The sequence below is a fragment of the Parasteatoda tepidariorum genome, chromosome 4, assembly GCF_043381705.1.
Source record: "Parasteatoda tepidariorum isolate YZ-2023 chromosome 4, CAS_Ptep_4.0, whole genome shotgun sequence".
NCBI classification, from domain to species: Eukaryota; Metazoa; Arthropoda; class Arachnida; order Araneae; family Theridiidae; genus Parasteatoda; species Parasteatoda tepidariorum.
In genome coordinates, this window is record NC_092207.1 from 31,511,541 (window position 1) to 31,533,342 (window position 21,802).

The 21,802-nt window shown below is 29.1% G+C and overlaps 1 protein-coding gene across 5 annotated transcripts in view; it reads right to left on the minus strand.

Moving 5' to 3' along the window:
- LOC107456609 (CUGBP Elav-like family member 4) overlaps positions 1-21,802 on the minus strand; it is a 672,772-nt gene that overhangs the window by 627,593 nt on the left and 23,377 nt on the right. The window contains exon 1 of one of the 5 annotated variants that reach the window (XR_011636571.1): positions 11,046-11,184. The exons of the other annotated variants lie outside the window; for them this stretch is intronic. The gene's annotated coding sequence lies outside the window, so the exon portion shown is untranslated. Of the gene's footprint in view, positions 1-11,045; positions 11,185-21,802 lie in introns of those variants that run through there. 5 annotated transcript variants of the gene reach the window in all.

Consider the following 21,802-nt stretch of genomic DNA (forward strand, 5'->3'; position numbering starts at 1 on the left):
ACATGATCCGTAAATTTCTGAAAATATTTTAAAACATTACTGTGGTGGGGGCGATACGTAGCAGAATTTAAATCTGCCTCTGGGATTCGAATCTGGGCATCCTAAATGGGAGGCTAACGTTTTAATCTTTGTTCTTGAGTCTCTGATAAGCAAAAGATGAAAATTTTCGAAACATATTTGATTTCATTGTAACACTCGTTTTATTGTGAAAAAAAACCTTCGGATTCTTCCCTTCAGATTTCTCAGAGTGTTAAACAGGCTTTTATTCCTTTTTTCCATATTAATTCTTTGTTCATTTTTGACAGTATATTTTTCTTCTCTTAATTATTAATTTGAGGCTACTCCTGATGTGTATATTTTTTTTAATTTCATCTTTGATTTGAATTTTAAGAATATTTATTTAAAGTTGTGATACATTATTAGTAAAAATATTCCAGAAAATGAATTGCAATTTTACGTTAGTAAAGACTATGATCGAAACAAGACTTAATGAAATTACATTTAAATACCTTAAATCAATAAGAACGCCATTTCACCTTATAACCCAATTTGTTCAAAATCAAAATCTCAACTAATTAAAATTTGTTCAAATTTTAATTAGTTGCGAACATTCCGTTCACTTTGTTATCAAAATATTTTAATTTTATTTACATTAGTTTGCGTTTTGAGAAAATTAACTATTGATGATTAATACCCGCACTTATTTAAATAAATGCAATAAAATAAAATCGTAAAAAAAACTAATTTGTTGATTTCTAATATTTCTTTAATTTGCTAAAAATTGAGTCATTTCGTTAATTGAATGCACATGCTTTTAAATGTAATTAAAATACTTTCCCAATGAATCAGTTCAAAATTCAATACTTAATAACACAAAGAAATATTTTTCTTAGGTATCAAAAAAGTTTTTTAAAAAAATATTGAAACTAGAAAGCATTCATTTCTTTCAATATTCTGAAAAATATATATATTTTTTAAAAATTCTTATTTTATATTTTTTTTAAAGCCCAATTCAGTAAAAATTTAATTCTAAGTACTAAAATTAATTTTTAAAGAAGATTGATTTCTAAATCTAATACTAAGGGATCTTGTTTCAAATCTCTCTTGTAATCTATAACTTATAGTTCCGATAAATTTATTAAAGAAAATTACATAAACTAACCAGATTATAATTAATAAATTATTACAATGATTAACACCATTTTGTTATATGCTTGCGAAAAATAATTTATGCTCTGAACAAACTACGTTAAGAAAAAATTTTCATGCTATGAAAAAATTTTAACTTGTACAACCGAAATTTAGTGATTTATTTGTTTTAAACCGAATGCTTATAAATCCTTTTTTAATATTCTGATATTAAATTATCATTATGATAAATGCAAAAAACTGCAGTTTATGTTGATCTTGGTGAAATTTATCTTCTATGTGAAAAAATTAAACTTATTTGGTTTTATATCAGTTTAAATTAAACTAATACTACTGCATTACAATATACATTGATATTCTCCTTTTACGAAGCTTAACATGATATTTACATTAAATAAATTTAAAAATAGCATTAAATATTTTTATTATTGTTTCGTATATTTATATTTCAATCATAAATTTCAGAAGAAAATTTGTAATTTTTCTGTTAAGCACTTATACTGGAGAACATTTTTCTATTGCATTAAATTTAACGGGTCTGAGATATTTTCGCATCACTGATTTCAAATATGAAATCTGTTTATCTCTCGTAGCAACAGTTTCTTTTAAAATGGCCTTTTGTGTCAAAGTTTACAGGTTTAGAAACCTTATCTAAAGCAGGGAGTAGCAGAAATGTTGCAACGAGCTTCTAGAGGGTACATCAGGATTAAAATTGCATAGGTATTCCTTGCTTGGTAGAAATTCCTTGGTTGGAAATTTCGTCGTTATATGCTGTTAGGTGGTGCTTCCCTATGATGATCTTTTTTTTTTGTGTTTCTGAACAAATCATAATAGGAAAGATCCTCTAGTCGCTAACGATGACATATCCGGGAATAATCCAATTTTAATCCTGGTGGTGTATTTTAACTAAAAAATAGGCAAAAAATATAATTTCAAAAAACAATCTAACTTTAGGAGCAAAACTAACCCCACACCAGAAGTAGGAAAGATCAAGTGTTTGTATAAATGCAACAAAAAAAATTTCTAAAGGCTATGAATATAATTCCTAAAAAGAATATGAAAATTGAATTGTATTGCGTTATTATGCAAAAATAAAACACCATTCAATTTGTCTTACTTTCATCTATGAGAAATAGACAGCTTTTTAAAAAAAAAAAAATTAATTTGTGGCGCAAAATATTCTTGGAAATTACTATAATTGTACATAGTCACAGCATTTCATTTAAAGAACTTTTTTTCTCCTTGGAGGACCAATTATAATATTTTTATTCATCGTTAATTAATATCTTAGAGGCTAAAATTCTATTTTTTGTTCGTCTCTTTGTAAAAGGAAGAAAAATCACGGCAAGTATAAAAAAAAAAATTGAAGTAAAGTACAAAAGTTGTGCATAAATTACCAGCGCAGCTCGCCATGAAGAATGAAGAACAGCTACGCACTTTAATTACCTAAGTAACGTTATTAAATGAGGAAAAAAAAAGGAGGAAAAAACGCAAAATTTAAAAAGTAAGAAGTCTTCAAGCAATACAAACACAACTGAAATATAAATAATATTCATAATAGTTTAATCTCTTGTGTGCGAATTTAATTAAAGAGATTTTTTTCAAAACAGTCTCGACTGAGAATAAAAGATTTTGTGCGGATAAAAAAGTTTAACTAGTTCAACAAACATCAGAAAAAAATAAAGATATAAAAACCTTAAGATATTTTTAGAGATATCTTTAACTTCAAATGAGATCCTTTAATAGCGTTAGAGGTAACCTGCAATTTAAATACGGATTTTTTTTAAGCATAAACTATGCTTTAGTTAAAAAAAATTAAAAAATTTTATTGAACTTATTTTTTATACTTAAGACTAAAAAATGCTGTGTAAATATTTTCAATTAGACAAATAAAAATAATAAAGTAGTTTTTCAGTCACGTATAAGCATGATTCTTGGTAAGAACTTTACAAGAATATAGACAGAAGTGTTTTAAAGAAATTAATATTCTTTACTTAATTCTTTATTATAATTTTTCTTAATTTTAAAACTATTCAAATAAAGCAAAAATGATAATCGTTTTAGAATGTATAACGCAAGATATAGCTACAAATATTTTATTTATTTAAAAAAAAAAGTTTATTTCAAAAGATTATTTCATTCAAAAAGTTTCTTTAATTCGATTTTGTTTAAATTTCCAATTCCTCTATTTTAGTTAAGGACTTTAAAATTCACATTAAAATATGTGAAATATTTTCTTAAGCTTCTTAATAAGCTTTCAAACTCAAGCAAATATATATTAGCGTGAATTTAATAAGCTTTCAAACAAGCCTGGCAGACAGAAGGGTAAAAAATGTCTCTTGATTCTACTCATTTTTTCTTTATAGATTAAAAATATTGTTTAGTGTCTTTAGGCATTGTGCTATACATTTATGTCAAAAACGCAATTAAATTGTTGCATTTCACATCGCATCATGTATGAAGCTTTTTAATGAATTTTTAAACTAACAAGCAAGTTGTATTCAATCTATTTATAAAAAGTAAAAGCAAAAAACAAAAATGCGTGAAGTAAAAATGATTCTTTTTTTAAAAGCCCTGTCAAATAAATCATTTAACAAAGTAGAAATCGACTAGTAGAAAAGGAAACAAACAATACACAAAAGAAAATGTTTTCTGGAAAAAATATGGTACTTTGAAAGATTGAAATGTCAATCAGAACTCCGCAGAATGAAGTAAATAAACAAAATTTGACACTTAATTTTTTTTTCACATATGATCGATAAAAGAAACCAATAGAGCTGTCTTGTAAAATAAGTACACATTTCAAGAAATTAGTAAATGATTTCGAATAAGAAATGAAATTTTCAATGACAAGATCGTAAAAATGCAGTTCAGTAAAAGTACAAGCATTATACTGCTTCTTTTAGTAAAAATGAAGCAGACAGATAAATTTAATCAGTTTTGAAAATTAATATCATTGAATTAACGAAGAATTACAGTCCAAATTGTTTAATACATTAAGAACGAAAATAATTTGAAATTTTTATCCAAAATATTAGCATGAATAAATGAATATTTTATGCGAAATTTTGAATAATTATTTTTAAACCAGTATATAATATCCATTCTATTCTTATTTAATATCTGTTGCGAGAAAATGAAAAATTATGTTTCGTTAAAAAAATTCGGTGAGATGAATAGTTTAACAAAATATACAAAATAAAGCATTAGAACGAAAATAATTAGAAATTTTTATCTAAAATATTAGCATGAAACAATATTTTATGCAAACTCTTGAATAATTATTTTTTAACCAATATATAATATCCATTCTATTCTTATTTAATATCTGTTGTGAGAAAATGAAAAATAGTGTTTCGTGAAAAAAAAATCGGTGAGATGAATCGTTTAACAAAATAGAAATGGTGTAAAATGGAAACAATAAAGTGAAAATTTATTTTTATTCATAAGAAACTTCGTAAGATTGAAATGTCAATCCGGATGATGCAAAATGAAGTAAGTAAATAAAATTAACCGAAGAATTTGATTTTTTAAATTTAACAGACGAACAAACCAGGAATTGATATTCAAATTAAACAAAAATTTATTTTCAATAAATTAGAAAGAAGGAGAAACTAACAACAAGAACTTTTTTATCGTTGCCGAAACAGGGAAAACAAATCTAAAATGGAAATTATTGAGTAGAAAAATGAAAACACTTGTTTACCAAATAGTTAGCTAAAAATTTGGAAAACACATTTATTTCCTTGCTTATTTAGAAAACTTGAAATCATACTTAATTTTCTAAATTATTGTCTTCGCATCTAAACCAATTTAATAACGTGAACTATTTTATTTTATCTCCAAATATTACCTTTTCTTGAATTTAATACTTTTAATACAGAGGGCGGAAAACAATTCAATTTACGAAAATAAAAACAAAAAAATAAAAGTGAAAATGTTTGAAGGAATGCCATTAGAAAAATACTTTAGGATAGTTAATATAGCAGTATAATATTTTAGTAATTTATAGTATATATAAAATAATTCAATTTATGAAAATAAACCAAATAGGAAAAATCATAAAGTGAAAAATAATGTTTCTTTAAAGAATCGCTTTCAGATAAATCGCTTAATAAAACAGAAATCTAGTAAAAAGGAAATAAACAAGAAAGAGAAACTTATTTTAAAGTGAAATAGGCTACTTTAAGAAATTGGAATGTCTACGTCAATCAAGATTAAGCAATATGAAGTAAAAAATAAATCTAACAGAAAAGTTCAATTTTTCCAAATTTAATAAACAACTAAACCAGGAAGCGTAATTCAAACTGAACAAACATTCACTTCAATATATTGATAAGTGATAGAAACCAACAACTAGAACGTTTTACCGTTGCCAAACATGAAAAACAAATCTTCAAAACAAAACTTGAGACGAATATTGAAAATTTTGCTTACCATTTCGTCAGCTAAAAATCTGGTCAACATAGTTTTATATTCCTTGCAAAATAATTGTTTTCTCTACTAAGCCAATAATTTATCAACGTCAATTATTTTTTAATTTTATCTTCAAATATTAGCTTCTCTTGGATTAAGAATTTTAATATAGGGAGGAGAAACAATTCCATCCATAAAAACAAAAAAAAACTGAAAGTGAAAATTTTTGAAGGAAGCCTATCAGATGATTTGTGCTTTTGTTATCAAAATGAAAACAACTGCGCAAAACAATGTTAGGAAAAGAATAAGGTACATTAAAATAATAAAGTGTCAATCAGCATTCCACAGAATGAAGTAAATTAACAAAATCTGACAGAATCTGATTTTTCCATTTCCAATATAAAAACATGCCAGGTAGTGCAATTTCAATTAAACGAATACAGACTTCAAAAAAATCAACGAATACAGACTTCAGTAAAAGAATACGCAGAGTAAAAAATAATTTTTCTTCAAAGAAACACCATCAGGAAACTGGTTTTATAAAATAAAAAATAGAGTAAAATGTAAACAAACAATAAATAAATAAAAAAATTAAAGAAAAATTAAGGTACTTTCAAATATTGAAATGTCAATCAGGATTCTCGAAATCATGTAAATAAACAAAATGTGGCACTTAATTTTTCCATATGTAATCGATGAACAAACTAAGTAGTACAATTTGAAACAAACAAATATAAACTTCAATTAATTGATAAGCTACTAAATTGTTAGCTTACACTTTTTACCATTTCCAAAAGCAGAGAATAACTTGGAAACAAAGAATGCCAAACAGAAAACTGCTAATACTTGGTTTTCATTTCATCAACGGAAACTAACACACACGGCTACATTCCTTGGTTATTTATAAAACTTAAAATCACTCATAACTTTTAAATTAATCATTGTATTCCAATCTTTTGGCATATTGACGTCAAATATTTTACTTTTTCCTCTAAATATATCATCTCTTGAGTTTAATAATTTAATATAGTATGCTGTATAACAATAATTAACATTTTAATATCTAAATTTAATTACTAATATATTTTGATAACTTGGTATTTTATAATATGCTTTATAGCATACCTTCTTTCGGTTTATAGTATATTTTATAGTATACTTTATATTATACTTTATATATGTATTTTAATATAGTAAAGTTAGGTATTTCAATATTACTTTGGTATTTAAATATGGTACAGTTTAGTATTTTAATGTAGTATAGATTGATATTTTAATATAGTAGAGGTCCTGCAGTGAACTGATCGTTAAGATACGGTTCCCAGCAGATCACCACCAGCGCACTGACTGCGGTCAGTGCGCTGGTGAGTGAAAACTTGGATTAGTCTGTGTAGGGACCGAGGGTGTGCGGTATTGGTCCTCGTTAAACTGTTCTACCGTAAAGAGCCAACACCTCCTAGAAGTATGAAGGCCTCAGCACGGATCAATTTAGTAGTTCGATGTGACGAAGTTAACTGCGCAGTTGATGAAAAATAAGAAAGATGTCATTACGTTCGGGGTACTAAGCTGCGCAGTGGTTGAAAATACGGCGCATTTCATTACGTTTGGACTACTAAAGGATATTTATGGTAACCCGTGCAGAGGCCTACTCTTTTCTAGGAGGTGTTGAAAGAGCTCGACTTCGCGTGCAGGTCATCAGGCTACCAAAGCAGGGGTGTCATCCCCTCTTCAGAGAATCAAAATTGTGATGGCATGTCTTCGGATCATCCTCAGGGATGTTTCCCAGACCGTCACCAATAGCCCATTGTGCAGCTCTAGTGCGACGTAAATGAACTACAACAACAACAGCAACAATATAACTAGTAGAGATTGGTATTTCAATAGAGTATAGTTTGGTATTTCAATAGAATATAGTTTGGTATTTCAATAGAGTATAGTTTGGCATTTTAATGTAGCATAGTTTGGTATTTTAATATATCATAGTTAATATAGCATAGTTTGGTATTTTAATATAGTATAGTTTGGTATTTTAATATAGTGTAGTTTAGCATTTTAATATAGTATAGTTTAGTATTTTAATATAGTATAGTTTAGCATTTTAATGTACTATAGTTTAGCATTTTAATGTAGTATAGTTTAGCATTTTAATGTAGTATAGTTTAGCATATTAATGAAGTATAGTTTAGCATTTTAATGTAGTATAGTTTTGTAGGAATTTAGGTAAGTAGGTACTTAATTTACGTCGCACTACAACTGCATAATGGGCTATTGGCGACGGTGGGGGAAACATCCCTCACTTTGATCCGAAGACTTGCCATCACAAATTTGATCCTCTGCAGAGAGAACGGCTAATCCGCTTTGGTAGCCCGACGACCTACGCGCGAAGTCTACTACTTTATGGTAGAACAGTTTAACGAGGACCAACGCACCCCACGTTCTTACGCAGGCTGATCAAAGTGGTCACCCACCCGCTCAGTGACCACAACCAGTGATGCTTGACTTCGGTGTTCTGCTGAGAACCGTCTCTTTATTATAAGTCCACTGTAAAACAGTATAGTTTACTATTTATTATGTTATAGTTTAATATTTTAATACATTAGTTTAGCATTTTAATACATTAGTTTAGCATTTTAATACATTAGTTTAGCATTTTAATACATTAGTTTAGCATTTTAATACATTAGTTTAGCATTTTAATACATTAGTTTAGCATTTTAATACATTAGTTTAGCATTTTAATACATTAGTTTAGCATTTTAATGCATTAGTTTAGCATTTTAATGCATTAGTTTAGTATTTTAATGCATTAGTTTAGTATTTTAATGCATTAGTTTAGTATTTTAATGCATTAGTTTAGTATTTTAATGCATTAGTTTAGTATTTTAATGCATTAGTTTAGTATTTTAATGCATTAGTTTAGTATTTTAATGCATTAGTTTAGTATTTTAATGCATTAGTTTAGTATTTTAATGCATTAGTTTAGTATTTTAATGCATTAGTTTAGTATTTTAATGCATTAGTTTAGTATTTTAATGCATTAGTTTAGTATTTTAATGCATTAGTTTAGTATTTTAATGCATTAGTTTAGTATTTTAATGCATTAGTTTAGTATTTTAATGCATTAGTTTAGTATTTTAATGCATTAGTTTAGTATTTTAATGCATTAGTTTAGTATTTTAATGCATTAGTTTAGTATTTTAATGCATTAGTTTAGTATTTTAATGCATTAGTTTAGTATTTTAATGCATTAGTTTAGTATTTTAATGCATTAGTTTAGTATTTTAATGCATTAGTTTAGTATTTTAATGCATTAGTTTAGTATTTTAATGCATTAGTTTAGTATTTTAATGCATTAGTTTAGTATTTTAATGCATTAGTTTAGTATTTTAATGCATTAGTTTAGTATTTTAATGCATTAGTTTAGTATTTTAATGCATTAGTTTAGTATTTTAATACATTAGTTTAGTATTTTAATACATTAGTTTAGTATTTTAATACATTAGTTTAGTATTTTAATACATTAGTTTAGTATTTTAATACATTAGTTTAGTAATTTAATACATTGGTTTAGTATTTTAATACATTGGTTTAGTATTTTAATACATTGGTTTAATATTTTAATACATTAGTTTAATTTAATAGATCAGTTTAATAATTTAATAGATCAGTTTAGTATTTTAATACATTAGTTCAGCATTTTAATACATCGGTTTAGTATTTTAATACATCGGTTTAGAATTTTAATACATTAGTTTAGCATTTTAATACATCAGTGCAGTATTTTAATATATTAGTTTGGAATTTTAATATATTAGTTTAGAATTTTATTATGCTGTAGTAGATATAAAATATTTTATCAACTTCTGAAAATAAACAACAACAAAAAAACCAAAGTGGAAAAAATGTTTCTTTGAAGAAATGCCTTCAGATAAATCGTTTAACAAAATAGGAATCGAGTAAAAGGGAAACAAACAAGAAAATAGAAAAAAAATGATTTTAAAGAAAAATAAGGTACTTTGAAAGATTGAAATGTCAATCAGGATTCCACAGAATGAAGTAAATAAACAAAACCTGACAGGAGAATCCAATTTTTCCACATCTAATAGACGAACAAACCAGGTAGTGCTATTCGAATTAAACGAACACAGACTTCAATAAATTGGTAAGCGAGAGAAAATAACAACTAGAACTTTTTACCGTTGCCAAACGCGGAAAAATGAGAAAAAATAGTAAATAGAATAACTCCAAATACTTGTTCTCCGTTCTCGCTGCTTGTCTGACAAAATAAAGGAGTACTCTCAGATTACTCGCAATAACATGGATTACGTGAAGTACTTAAATTTCGAATGTTCGATTTTTTTCATTTCTTCCGAAATGATAGTTCTCAAATTTTTCAAATTTTAATAAGAATCCAATTTCTTTGTTCTATAATTAATAAGAGAAAAAGGAATTTGCGAGACCTTTGAGGAGAGGTATTGCTTTGTTTGAGAGTCCAATTATCTTTGCTTTTTGAAAGGAAAAGATTTTCTCTTTGTTAGGACTTTAAGTGAAGTGCAAAACGTGATTTAAAATGAAAATATATTTTTTTTTGTTCAATTTAATTATATTCCTTATAATTGCAATGTTTCATAATCATAGTTAGAAACACTAAATGCAAATGTAATATGAAATAGAATCTTGCTTGGGCAAATAAAGTACGAGAATGCATTCTTAATTTTTCGTTTATGATAAATTTTGAAAAGATTTAAATGGAAAAGTAAAGAAACCATGACGCAAACTCAAATAAATAGTTTATTGACGATGAATAAATACAATACTCTTTTGGGTAAACTTTAATATGTGGCTTTACTATTCATATATTTTAATTAGCTAATAAATATATCATAATACATAAGTCAACTTCCTAAAGTATCGTTGAGAAAGGACGTCAAATATTTGTCTAAGATTTCCAGTTTGTTTGCAGATGAATATGATAATTAACTGATTTTTTCCAATTTAATTAAACTTTTTTACACCTTACTATTCACTTTTAAATGCCGAAAAGTTAAATAGTATTGTTTGTTATAAATTTGCAAATTTCGAAATTGTATAAAATTTAATTAACTCATACTTGATAACGGATAAGATCATCATTTACTAAAATTAAACTATTACTTTTATCATTGAATAAGAATTTTTTTTGTCATCAATAAATATCATATGTAATATAAGTATAAAATAATACATGGAATACTATAATATAATACAGAATTTATATTATTTAAAAAAAATTTTTGGCATTAATAGTGTAATGATAGTTAATTGAATAATTTAAGTTTTACTAAAATGATGTTGATAGCTTTTTTAAAAAACAATGCTGATTAATATTATAAATTAATCTAAAAAACCATTCAGTACATTGGAATTTTTAAAGCTGCTGATTAAAAATATTTTACAGTTCTGCTAATGTGTCTTATTTAGAGAATTAAAACTAGACTTACCAATTATTATGGCACTATTCAAGTAGATAGTAAATTTTGAAAATACGCAGAAACTAGTTAGCTAAACTGTCGTCAAATAAACATTACGCAAATGTACTTTTCAGTAATATTATAATATAAAATTTCAATTGACTTTTCCAATTCAAAAATTTATAACAAACTCTAAAAACATTTAGAACGAAATAAATTCCCATAAGATTAAACTCACATCAAACTAAAGTATGATCAGTCAGTTGTTGTAACAATTTGTTTGGTTTAGTATTGAGTATAGTAAAGTGCGACGTGCTGTCTGCTTTCGCTTATAGCACTGAGTTTCAATAGGTAAGGCTTAATTTAGCCTATCAAGATTTATTTGAGCTCTGAGGCTCTTCTTCAAATTCAACATGCTTCCACCGAGTCACGAAACAGAATTTGTTTGGTTTATTGGAATTACATGTTCGTGTGCTCAATTTAGGCTTATAAACCTTTGTCAAATAGAAGGACAGATAGTACAATACAAAGAATTACAGCACGAAGATACATCCAGAATAACAGCGGGATTCGAGCCCGCTACCTCCACGCTTCGCACAACGTTTGGCGAGTGATATCACTCGTCCAGGGAGGCCCTTTGTTGTAACTATTTGTAGATTTGTAGAGTGCGACGAGCTCTTTGCTTTCGCTTACAGCTCTGTATTGAACTATTTTACTATTGATTCATTGGTACAACATACATTTACAGCCTTGTCCTTTTTTAATTAAGGCTTACAAACATTTGTCAAATGGAAGAACATATGGCACAATACAAAGAAGAACAGCAGTAAACAGGGTAACAGCGGAATTCGAAATCGCTACCTCTATGCTTCGTACAGCGTTGTTAAGTGATACTGCCCGACCAACTATTTTACTATTTCTAAGACAAAATTTTACAATACTGAATCATGTAAGGACAAAATCTTAAACAATCATATTCACCGTGCCGACCGGCCTGTGTAGGGGGCAGGGAACTGTCCCTGTATCAGAAAGGTTCTGGGTTCGAATCCCGGGCAAGGCACGGACGTTCCTCCCTCCTCTGTACTATCTGTTCTTACCGTGGGAGCGACGTTGGCCCACCTGATATGGTGCCCCTGTAAGACCGGTCAACAAAATCGCCCTATAGGTGCCTGAATTGACGGTTGTTAACATAGGCGGGCATTGGAGAAAAAAAATTATTCCCCATGGCGAAGTCTTGCGCAGAATTCTCGCTGGGACAAAAATCTAACTTGAATAATTCACTATATTAAACAATGAGTTTTATCTCAAGCAAAATTTTGCAACACGTGATTATCTTCAACGAGATTTCGCCTTCAAGGAGCTAAGAAACACGAGATGTTACTAACACGCAATAATCTTTTTTCTAAAAATTAGGTTTTCGTATTCTTCGTATTTTTTCATATTTTTTATTTATGTCGCACTAGAGGTGCTCAAATGAGCGTAATATTTTTGTATTAAACGATGCAGTTCCGCATGGTTTTGAGACTTTCCGGTGGATTTTGAATTCCTGAAATTCCGTTCATCAAATTTTTGAACAAATGAAATTTTTTTTCGATATTAAGGTATGGAATAAATCAATGAACTCGGTTCGAGTACCGCAGAAATGTCAGATCCCCTCGGAATCTTAAGAAGAACCACAGATCTAAGCTCTGCGTAAGTCGGAATGAAGTAGGTCGCATCTGTTCTCTATGCAAACTGTAACCTGAATTAAACTTAATTCATTAGCTTGACAACGTATATGTAATCTATCAAAATGTCGTAACCCTGTACAGTATTTATTTTTGTGATGTTATCTTTCAAGTCATCTGTTTTGCAAATTAACAAGGGTTTGTAAGCCATACTTTATAATTAGCACACATGTCTGCATATGTAGGTGCAAAAATAAATAAAAAAGAATGGAATCCTTTTTGCCTTTTCGCTAAATGCTCTGTAACATGGAGGAAGCATGTTCGAATACCACTGTAACTCTGTTCGAATTTTTTGTGATGTCTTTCTCTAACTTATACTGTCTGCTCTTCAAACGGGCAAAAGTTTATAAGCTATACTTTGCTATACTATATAAGCTATACTTTGCTATAAGCTATACTGTGTGTAGCGTGGAAGTAACTGGTTCGATTCCCGCTGCTACCCTGGATGCATATATTTGTGCTGTCTTTCTCTGAATTGTGTTATATGCCCTTCTACTTGACAAAAGTTTATAAACTTTAATTTAGCAGACAAGCCTACTGTTGTATCAATAAATAAACAAGTTTTTTCTCGTTAAAATTACCCTGCTACATCCTTATATTTGTAATTACGCCTGGAGTTTTTCTGCTTCAGGCGTAATTATAATTAAGGCGTCTTTAATTGAGAATACCTTGTTATTGTTAAAAATAACAAGGAACTCTTATTAAGATTTTGATTTAAGGCTTGATTTCAAACTAGGTAGTTTTCATTTTATATTTGTTAATATCTTTAAGTTAGAATGCAATTCAGATCTCGCAAAAACCTCAAAAGTTCCACTAGATTATGAGACGGCAATGCTATCGCCACGAAAATTTGACTGACTATTATTAATTCTACGAAAACATTATGAATAACAAGAAAACGAATTAAACCTAGAAGCAAAATTTTATTCAAACTTTAAATGTTTTAATGGTTTAATATTGTAACTTTTTATTCGAAAATTTTCTTGAAATGAGATAAAAAATAAAAATAAAGGGCAATCCCAAAAATAACATAATTGTAAGAAAAAGAAATATAAGTATTTTACTTTTCAAGCATCGAAAAGAAATATATAACTTTAAGTTTTCCTATAAAGCATTAAAAAGTAGTGAAGAAAATCTTCATTCTTTTGCCCGTTGGCGAAATAGGTCTTGGTTTGGATTTCATGGCGTCCTCACTTTTCAACTACTATAATCAAGAGTAATAGTAAACAGTGCGCATGCGTTGCTATGGCGACCGCTGCTGTTTGATAAATTTTTAGAATTCTTTTTTTTTCACTTTTAATTTTGTTATGCATTACGTTTGTGAGTTTATTTTTGAGATATGGGACCAGAGACATCCCATAAATACTTCTTGAGTTGTGAATAAAAGAGAATTTCATCACTTGAACGATATTTTTGTTTTTATTGTTTTAATTAAGAATCAGAAATTCTCACCTACAGTTCAAACTGGATCGTTTTCAATACTAATTCAGGTGAATACTACAAATATAGAGGGGCCAAACTGACTGATACGATCTAAGCCAAAGAACGTAGACGAGAATACCTTAAGCGTTAGACACAAACGGAAAAACGAAAGGATTCCGTTCTCCAACTCAAGCATGAAGTCCATCCCTCACAAAAGAACCAAAGTGGTTGATAGAGTGGTTGATAGTGGTTATAGTGGTTGATAGCCTACAGAAGAGCGAATGGTGACTCTCCGAACCCCTTTCATGCAAATACGAGAACTGGGTGTTGATCACCAATTAGGGATAAAAGGATCCATTTTCAATGTACCCAATAACTTGCGCAAAACCGTAGACTGTCTTACACGCAATATAAACGATTCATTCACTATTCATGTAAAATTGAGAAAAAGCCTAGCTTTCAAATCATATTTAATGTATTAACTTCTGAATCCGAAACGGGTGTATAATGCAGCTTACCATCTCCATCAAATAAAATTGTACCAATCCGAAAATGGTAATATTGATCCCGATTGGCGTTCAAAGTCTATTCAGTCAGTATCCCGATGACCTGCACGTGAAGTCGAGCACTTTATGGCAGAAAAGTTTAACGAGGACCAATACCGCACACCCTCGGTCCCTACGCAGACTGATCTAAGTGATCACCCACCAGCACACTGACTGCCGCCAGTGATGCTTGACTTCGGTGACCTGCTGGGACCGTGTCTTTACTATCAGTCCACTGTGGGACGCTATAATATTAGAAAAGATTATTGAAGATCTTATTTAGCTGGAAAGATTGTGGAATTTTTACCACAATTGGAATTCGAAAATAAATGTTTCGTATTTCACTATACTTTTCGCATTATAAAATATACAATCAAGTATGAAATTTTCCTGTTATGCTAATTTAATTAATGGAATTATATTCGAACAAAATATTTGTAATCTGATGTACCGCATTGAAAAGAAAATTATTGACTTTTACACGCAAATAAAACTTTTAGTTTAATGTTAATTTGAGAAATACATATCGGTTTTCATAAATATGAAAAACTTTATTTCACTAAGTTAAAAAGGAAGTTCTGTTTTATTATACTCCAAAAAGTAAAACATCAATAAACTCAAAACATATACAGTAATTATTTAAAATATTCATTTTTTCCAAATATAACGTAAAAATCGATACATTTCCTCGACAAAGGAAATTAAAAAGGAATCCTTATAAGTGTCATAATTGACAATTTTGCTTAAAAGATATTATGAAAACCCTATTTTAAGAGGATTCAAAGCCATTTGAAGTAAAGAATGAAGCCAAGTTGATGGATCACTGATATTTCTAAAGTGATTCATCACTTCTTTTGTATTTGAATACTCTTAAAAGAGGGGAAATAGCTTGCAAGAAAAATAGCATAAACTTTAAATTAACAACCAAAAGCTTTAAACTATTCAAAATGTAACTCAATTTATCATCTTACTACAATATATGCACATATCATTTAGAAGTCATTAAACATTCGATGCAGCAATTTATGCTGTTTACAGCAATCGTAGTTTTAAATAAACGTGACTAAGTATTATTAATTTGTTTCTCAGAACCTACAACACAAACAATTTGGGAATTAAGATTCTTAAATATTTTACAATTTTTACACTATGAAAACTATGGTGTAATGTTTCTACGAATATGATGTGAAACAATCCAAAACATTGTGTCAAGGAACGCTTTATTTTAGGTTTACACCAAATCTAGCGTTCATATACGATACATACAAACAATTGGAGAATTAAAATTCTTAAATATTTTACAACTTTTACACTGCGAAGACTATGGTGCAATATTTCTCCGAATATGATGTGAAACAACCCAAAACATTGTATGAAGGAACGCTTTATTTTGGGTTCACACCAAATCTAGCGTTCATATACGATACATACAAACAATTGGGGAATTAAGATTCTTAAATATTTTACAACTTTTGCACTGCGAAGACTATGGTGAAATATTTCTCCGAATATGATGTGAAACAACCCAAAACACTTTGTGAAGGAACGCTTTATTTTAGGTTTACACCAAATCTAGCGTTCATATACGATTTAAAGTTTGTCATTTAAATCTAAACACTTAAAAATTGAATAATTTTACACCAAACTTTCCCACCATATGAGAATTATTTGCTTTCCGAAAACACCAATGTTGGGGCACTTCGAACTTTCTATATTCAAGAAGCGTGCTCAGTAGTTTGTTTTCAATCTGGAATGAGCTGGTGAGAGTTTATTGTGATTTTCAATAATGTTATTCATCAACAGAAACAAAATTCGCCGCTAAATATGCATGTTTATAGTTGAGTAAGAAGGATAATTATATTTTAATTTTTAAATCTCTGAGAACTGTATTAACTGATTTTAAAATGTGTCATTTCGATCTACTTCCGTTATGTTAAGCCTAGTTCGCATTTGTCTTAGATTATCCCTGTACTACGCTGTTTCTTTGATTTACAATGTAGTTTTATTTTAAGAATTAGTGCATTTTATAAGTTAATGATTCTCACTTTTTATTGAATTTTAAGAATAACTTTACTGATCTTCTTTTACTGTAATTATAAATTTTATTGTTATTCAATATCAAAAATGGTGGCGGCTACTTTACACCAAATAATGCAAAAGAACATTTGCGAAGTGAAACACTAGATCCAGAGTTAGGCGAGAGTTATACAAGAGTTGAGGCAAAATACTTACGCCATGGTGGGTATGGCGTTTCACTACACCACCTTGGCGTAAGTATTTGACCTCATTTTTAATGCTGAAATACACTAATTTTTTTTTTAAATAATGCGGAACTACTTATAAAAATAGAATTTTTATTCCTTTTAATATTTTAGCACAAACAATTGAATAACCTTTCATCTATCGCAACATTCATAACACCTTTAATGGTCTCTCGTATTTCCGAGAAACATTATTAGAAAATATTAATTTTCAAAAGTGCAAATACCTTACATGATATAGTAGTCATCTTATAGTTAATAATTACAACTTTTTTAACAATTTTTACTCATAAGAAGAAGCAAACAAAATTATTTCAAGAATATATCTGACTTAAAAAAAAGTTTTACAAAAATGATTTTAAAATAAAAATGGTTTTGTTTATTGACTAAATGATTACAATACTATAATTATTTTAGTCTCAATGCTTTCGACTAACATGACAGGGTTTTCTAGTCTAAATACTTTCGACTACACTTCTTTAATATTAAAATTCAGAGGAAATAAATTGATGAGCATTAAATTAAGATCAATCACTACAAGAGTATGCAATAACCAAAGATTTAGTGAAATAATTTCAATCTAAAATAAATGCAATCCTTTTGACGAAAAAACTGACATTTCTATTTTTAAATTGAAAAATATAGAATAAAAATATAAAGTATTATGGAAAATTTGATACGGGATATAACGAAGTTTAATGGTTATTTTATTACATAGTTACAGTTAGAAAAATGTGTTTAGAATGCACCAAACATATGGTTATATATATTAGTGTATATCTTAGGATATTGCTCAAAATGAACCTCAACAACGAATGAACATCAAAGATAAAAAATAGGCAGTAGGATAGCCAGGGACTGGTTTTTGTAGGGCCATCATGATAGGAAATACAAAACAAAATTCATCAATCTTTCATTTCACGATTGCTGGAAGGTTAATTTAGAATATTTTATTAAGGTTCTTGAAAAATTTTCCGCACGAATTTTTCAATGAGTTATAACCTTTCCTACTTTGAGCAATCTGACACCAAGTTAAAGATTATATTCTAAAACCACTGAAGTTACAGTAAAATACAAAAACTCATTCTAGAAAATCTTACTGAATTATGAAGAGTCAAAAAAAGCTGTGCATAGATGCTTTCTCGACTAAATCAAAACCATCTAGACCTCTTAAATTATTTTGTAGATATATTTACAAAATGAAAGATAAAAAAGTATCATTTTAGGGACGTGAATGTTTTCAATGAAAATAATTGCATAAATGCTTGGAACTAATTTTAGTTTACTTTGTTTTATACCAGATAAAAATTAAAAAAATATCACAGCACGAAAAATTGCCGTCTCCAGGTTATTTTTCTTAATAAGTAACAGTGGCTTCCAAGTACCCGCTTTAAACAAGTTTTTAGTTTAATTGACCAATGGTCAATCTTACTTAAGTCCTTGAAAAGTTTGTTAAATGCAATCATTATTATTTTATCTCATCAATCCCATTTAAGCCTGTTAAAAATATTCAATGCATTCATCATTATTTTATCTTATTAGTTTCACTTAAGCCTATTAATACATAGTCAAATATCTTCATTATTATTTTGTTTTATCAGGCCCATTTCAGCTGGTTAAGACGTAATCAAACGTAATTATTGTTATTTTATTTTCCCAGTCCCATTTAAACCTGTTAAAAAGTATTCACGTGTATTCATTATTATTTAATCCTATTAGTTCCAGTTAATACTGTTAAAAGATAGTCAAATATCTTCATTATTTTTGTTTCATCAGGCCTATTTCAGCTTGTTAAGATGTAAACAAATGTAACCATTATTATTTTATTTCAGCAGTCCAATTTAAGCCAGTTAAGAATATTCATATTTGTTTCTTATTATTTCATGTTATTAGTTCCATTTAATCCTGTTAAAAGATAGTCAAATATCCTCATTATTATTATGTTTTATTAAGCCCATTTCAACTTGTTAAGATTTAGCCAAACGTAACCATTATTATTTCATTTCATCAATCCCATTTAAGCCTGTTAAAAGTTAATAAAACGTAATTATTATTATTTTATGTTAATTTCTAACTTAAAATCTTTATGAATATGTTTCAGAATAAATTTTATTCGGTAATAAAGGAGCATTTTCTAAGCATGACATCAACTATGACAGTTATGACAGAAAAGAAATACGGCGTGATAAATTTGAGAATAACTATGGACGTCGCAGTACTGAAAATTCAGAAATATCGCAATTAAAATTGAGCGCATCGGTAATCATCTTCGTCCATTTTTCGCTGTCTCTTCCAGGAGTTGCGAAATATTGTCATTAATGTCAACATAGAAACACGTGTGCAGAGATGATTGGCAAAGAGGATCTTATTTGCTTTCAAACCTTTAGTTTTTTTATATTTGCGATTTTATTATGTTTACGTAACTTTTACGTTTGTATTTCGCTGTCTCAACTGTCTCTTTTTAATAATAATGCTTTCAAGATACTGAAAAACTGCAATTCCTTCTATATTTTATAGAGTTGTATTTTGCTCTATAATATTGGTTTATTAGCTACCATGAACAACTTTAATCATATGTAGAGTAAGAAAAATGCTAAAAATACTTAAATATCTCGAGCAAGCCGTGGTAGCTCAGTAGATAGAGCGCTCAATTTCTAACGACTTGACTCAGTTTCGAGTCTCAGAGGTGGCTGGTTGATACGAATTCTTCTCCCGTCTCGCACCGACCACAGTCCTGAGTTGAAATATACTCAGTGGTGAACGGATCATGAGTTAGAATCCCCTTACCGGTGAGCTAACCGTGAGTGGTTTCCGAGGTTTTCCTCTCTATTTAAAGCAAATTGAGGTTAGTTTCATCGAAAAAACTTTCACGAAGGCTAGCTTGCCTTAATGCTTTCTGCGTTGAATTTAACCTTACAAGGCTTCGGAATTGAACATTGATAGTTGTGAACTCCAAATTGGGTAGGCTGTTAACTCTGATTATAAAATAAGATAAATATCTCTAGCTAGATAATAACGATGGTAAATTTCTTTTGATTTAATTGAGTTCGCAATTGAACTATATTCTTTGAATTTCAAGATATGCACAATTTTAAACTTAATGCACCTTCACTTCGAAATGCGTAACGAATAATTTACTGTATGCCCCGGTGTATAATTCGACCCATTGTGTAAGTCGATGTTCCATTTTCGATTACGAGGTAGTAATATTCGAGTATGTTAGGTATATAAGCCGACCTCTGACAAAAAGTGGATTATTATTCCTATGGATGTCATGTGTCAAATAATACTAGACTCAGGATAAAATGCGGATTTAATTTTATTTTAAAATCTTTAAAAAAAATGTACAATAGCAGATTCTTTGGATGGGGGGGGGAACGATTTTTTGTAAGACTGAGAAGATAAGGATGAAGTAGAATCCATTGCAGAATGGTATTCGCATGATTGTACTGCTAACATTATTTACTCGTACAGGAATTGTTAATTTTGTAGTCTTACGGTACATTTTAAAAAATTTAACTGTGCTATATTTTTTTAAATAGTCTCGAATAAATTCAATTATTATTTCTCTAAATTTTTTCTGGGCGTAATTTAAAGTATTGTTTCTGAAAAAAACTTTATATGTAAGAAATATGATTAGAGAAAAAACACAATTAATTATATGTAACATATANTGCATCGAAAAGAAATATATAATTTTAAGTTTTCCTTGAAGCATTAAAAACTAATGAAAAAATTCTTCATTCTTTTACCCATTGGCAAAATAGGTCTTGGTTTGGATTTCATGGCTTCCTCACTTTTCAACTACTATAATCAAGAGTAATAGTAAACAGTGCGCATGCGTTGCTATGGCGACCGCTGCTGTTTGATATTTTTTTTATAATTCTTTGTTTTTTCACTTTTAATTTTGTTATGCATTAAGTTCGTGAGTTAATTTTTGAGATATGGGACCAGAGAGATCCCATAAATACTTCTTGAGTTGTGAATAAAAGAGAATTTCATCATTTGAATGATATTTTTGTTTTTATTGTTTTAATTAAGAATCAAAAATTCTTAACTACAGTTCAAACTGGATCTTTTTCAATACTAATTCAGGTGAATACCGCAAATAAAAAGGGTTCAAACTGTTTGACACGATCTCAAAAATTAGAGTTGAAGCAAGAACAAAACGATGCCAAGGCCTTAACTTACCGAGACTGAAAGCCAAAAAACGTAGAAGGGAATACGTTACACACAAACTGAAAAACAAAAGGATTCCATTCTCAAACTCAAGCATGAAGTCCGCCCCTCACAAAAGTACCAAAGTGGTTGAGAGAATTGAACCCTACCGAAGAGCGAATGGTGACTCTTCGAACCCCTTTCATGTAAATACGAAAACTGGGTGTTGATCACTAACTAGGGATAAAAGGATCCATTGTCAACGCACCCAATAACTTGCACAAAACCGTAGACTGTATTCCACGCAATATAAATGATTCATTCACTATTCATGTAAAATTGAAATAGCTTTCAAATCATATTACATGTATAAACTTGTGAATCCGAAACGGGAGTATGATGCAGCTTTCCATCTCCATCAAACACCATTGTACCAATCCGAAAATGGTAATATTGATCCCGATTGGCTGTTCAAAGTCTATTCAGTCAGTAGCCCGATGACCTGCACGTGAAGTCGAGCACTTTATGGTAGAAAAGTTTAACGAGGACCAATACCGCACACCCTCGGTCCCTACGCAGACTGATCCAAGTGGTCACCCACCCGCACACTGACCGTAGCCAGTGATGCTTGACTTCGGTGATCTGCTGGGAACCGTGTCTTAACGATCAGTCCA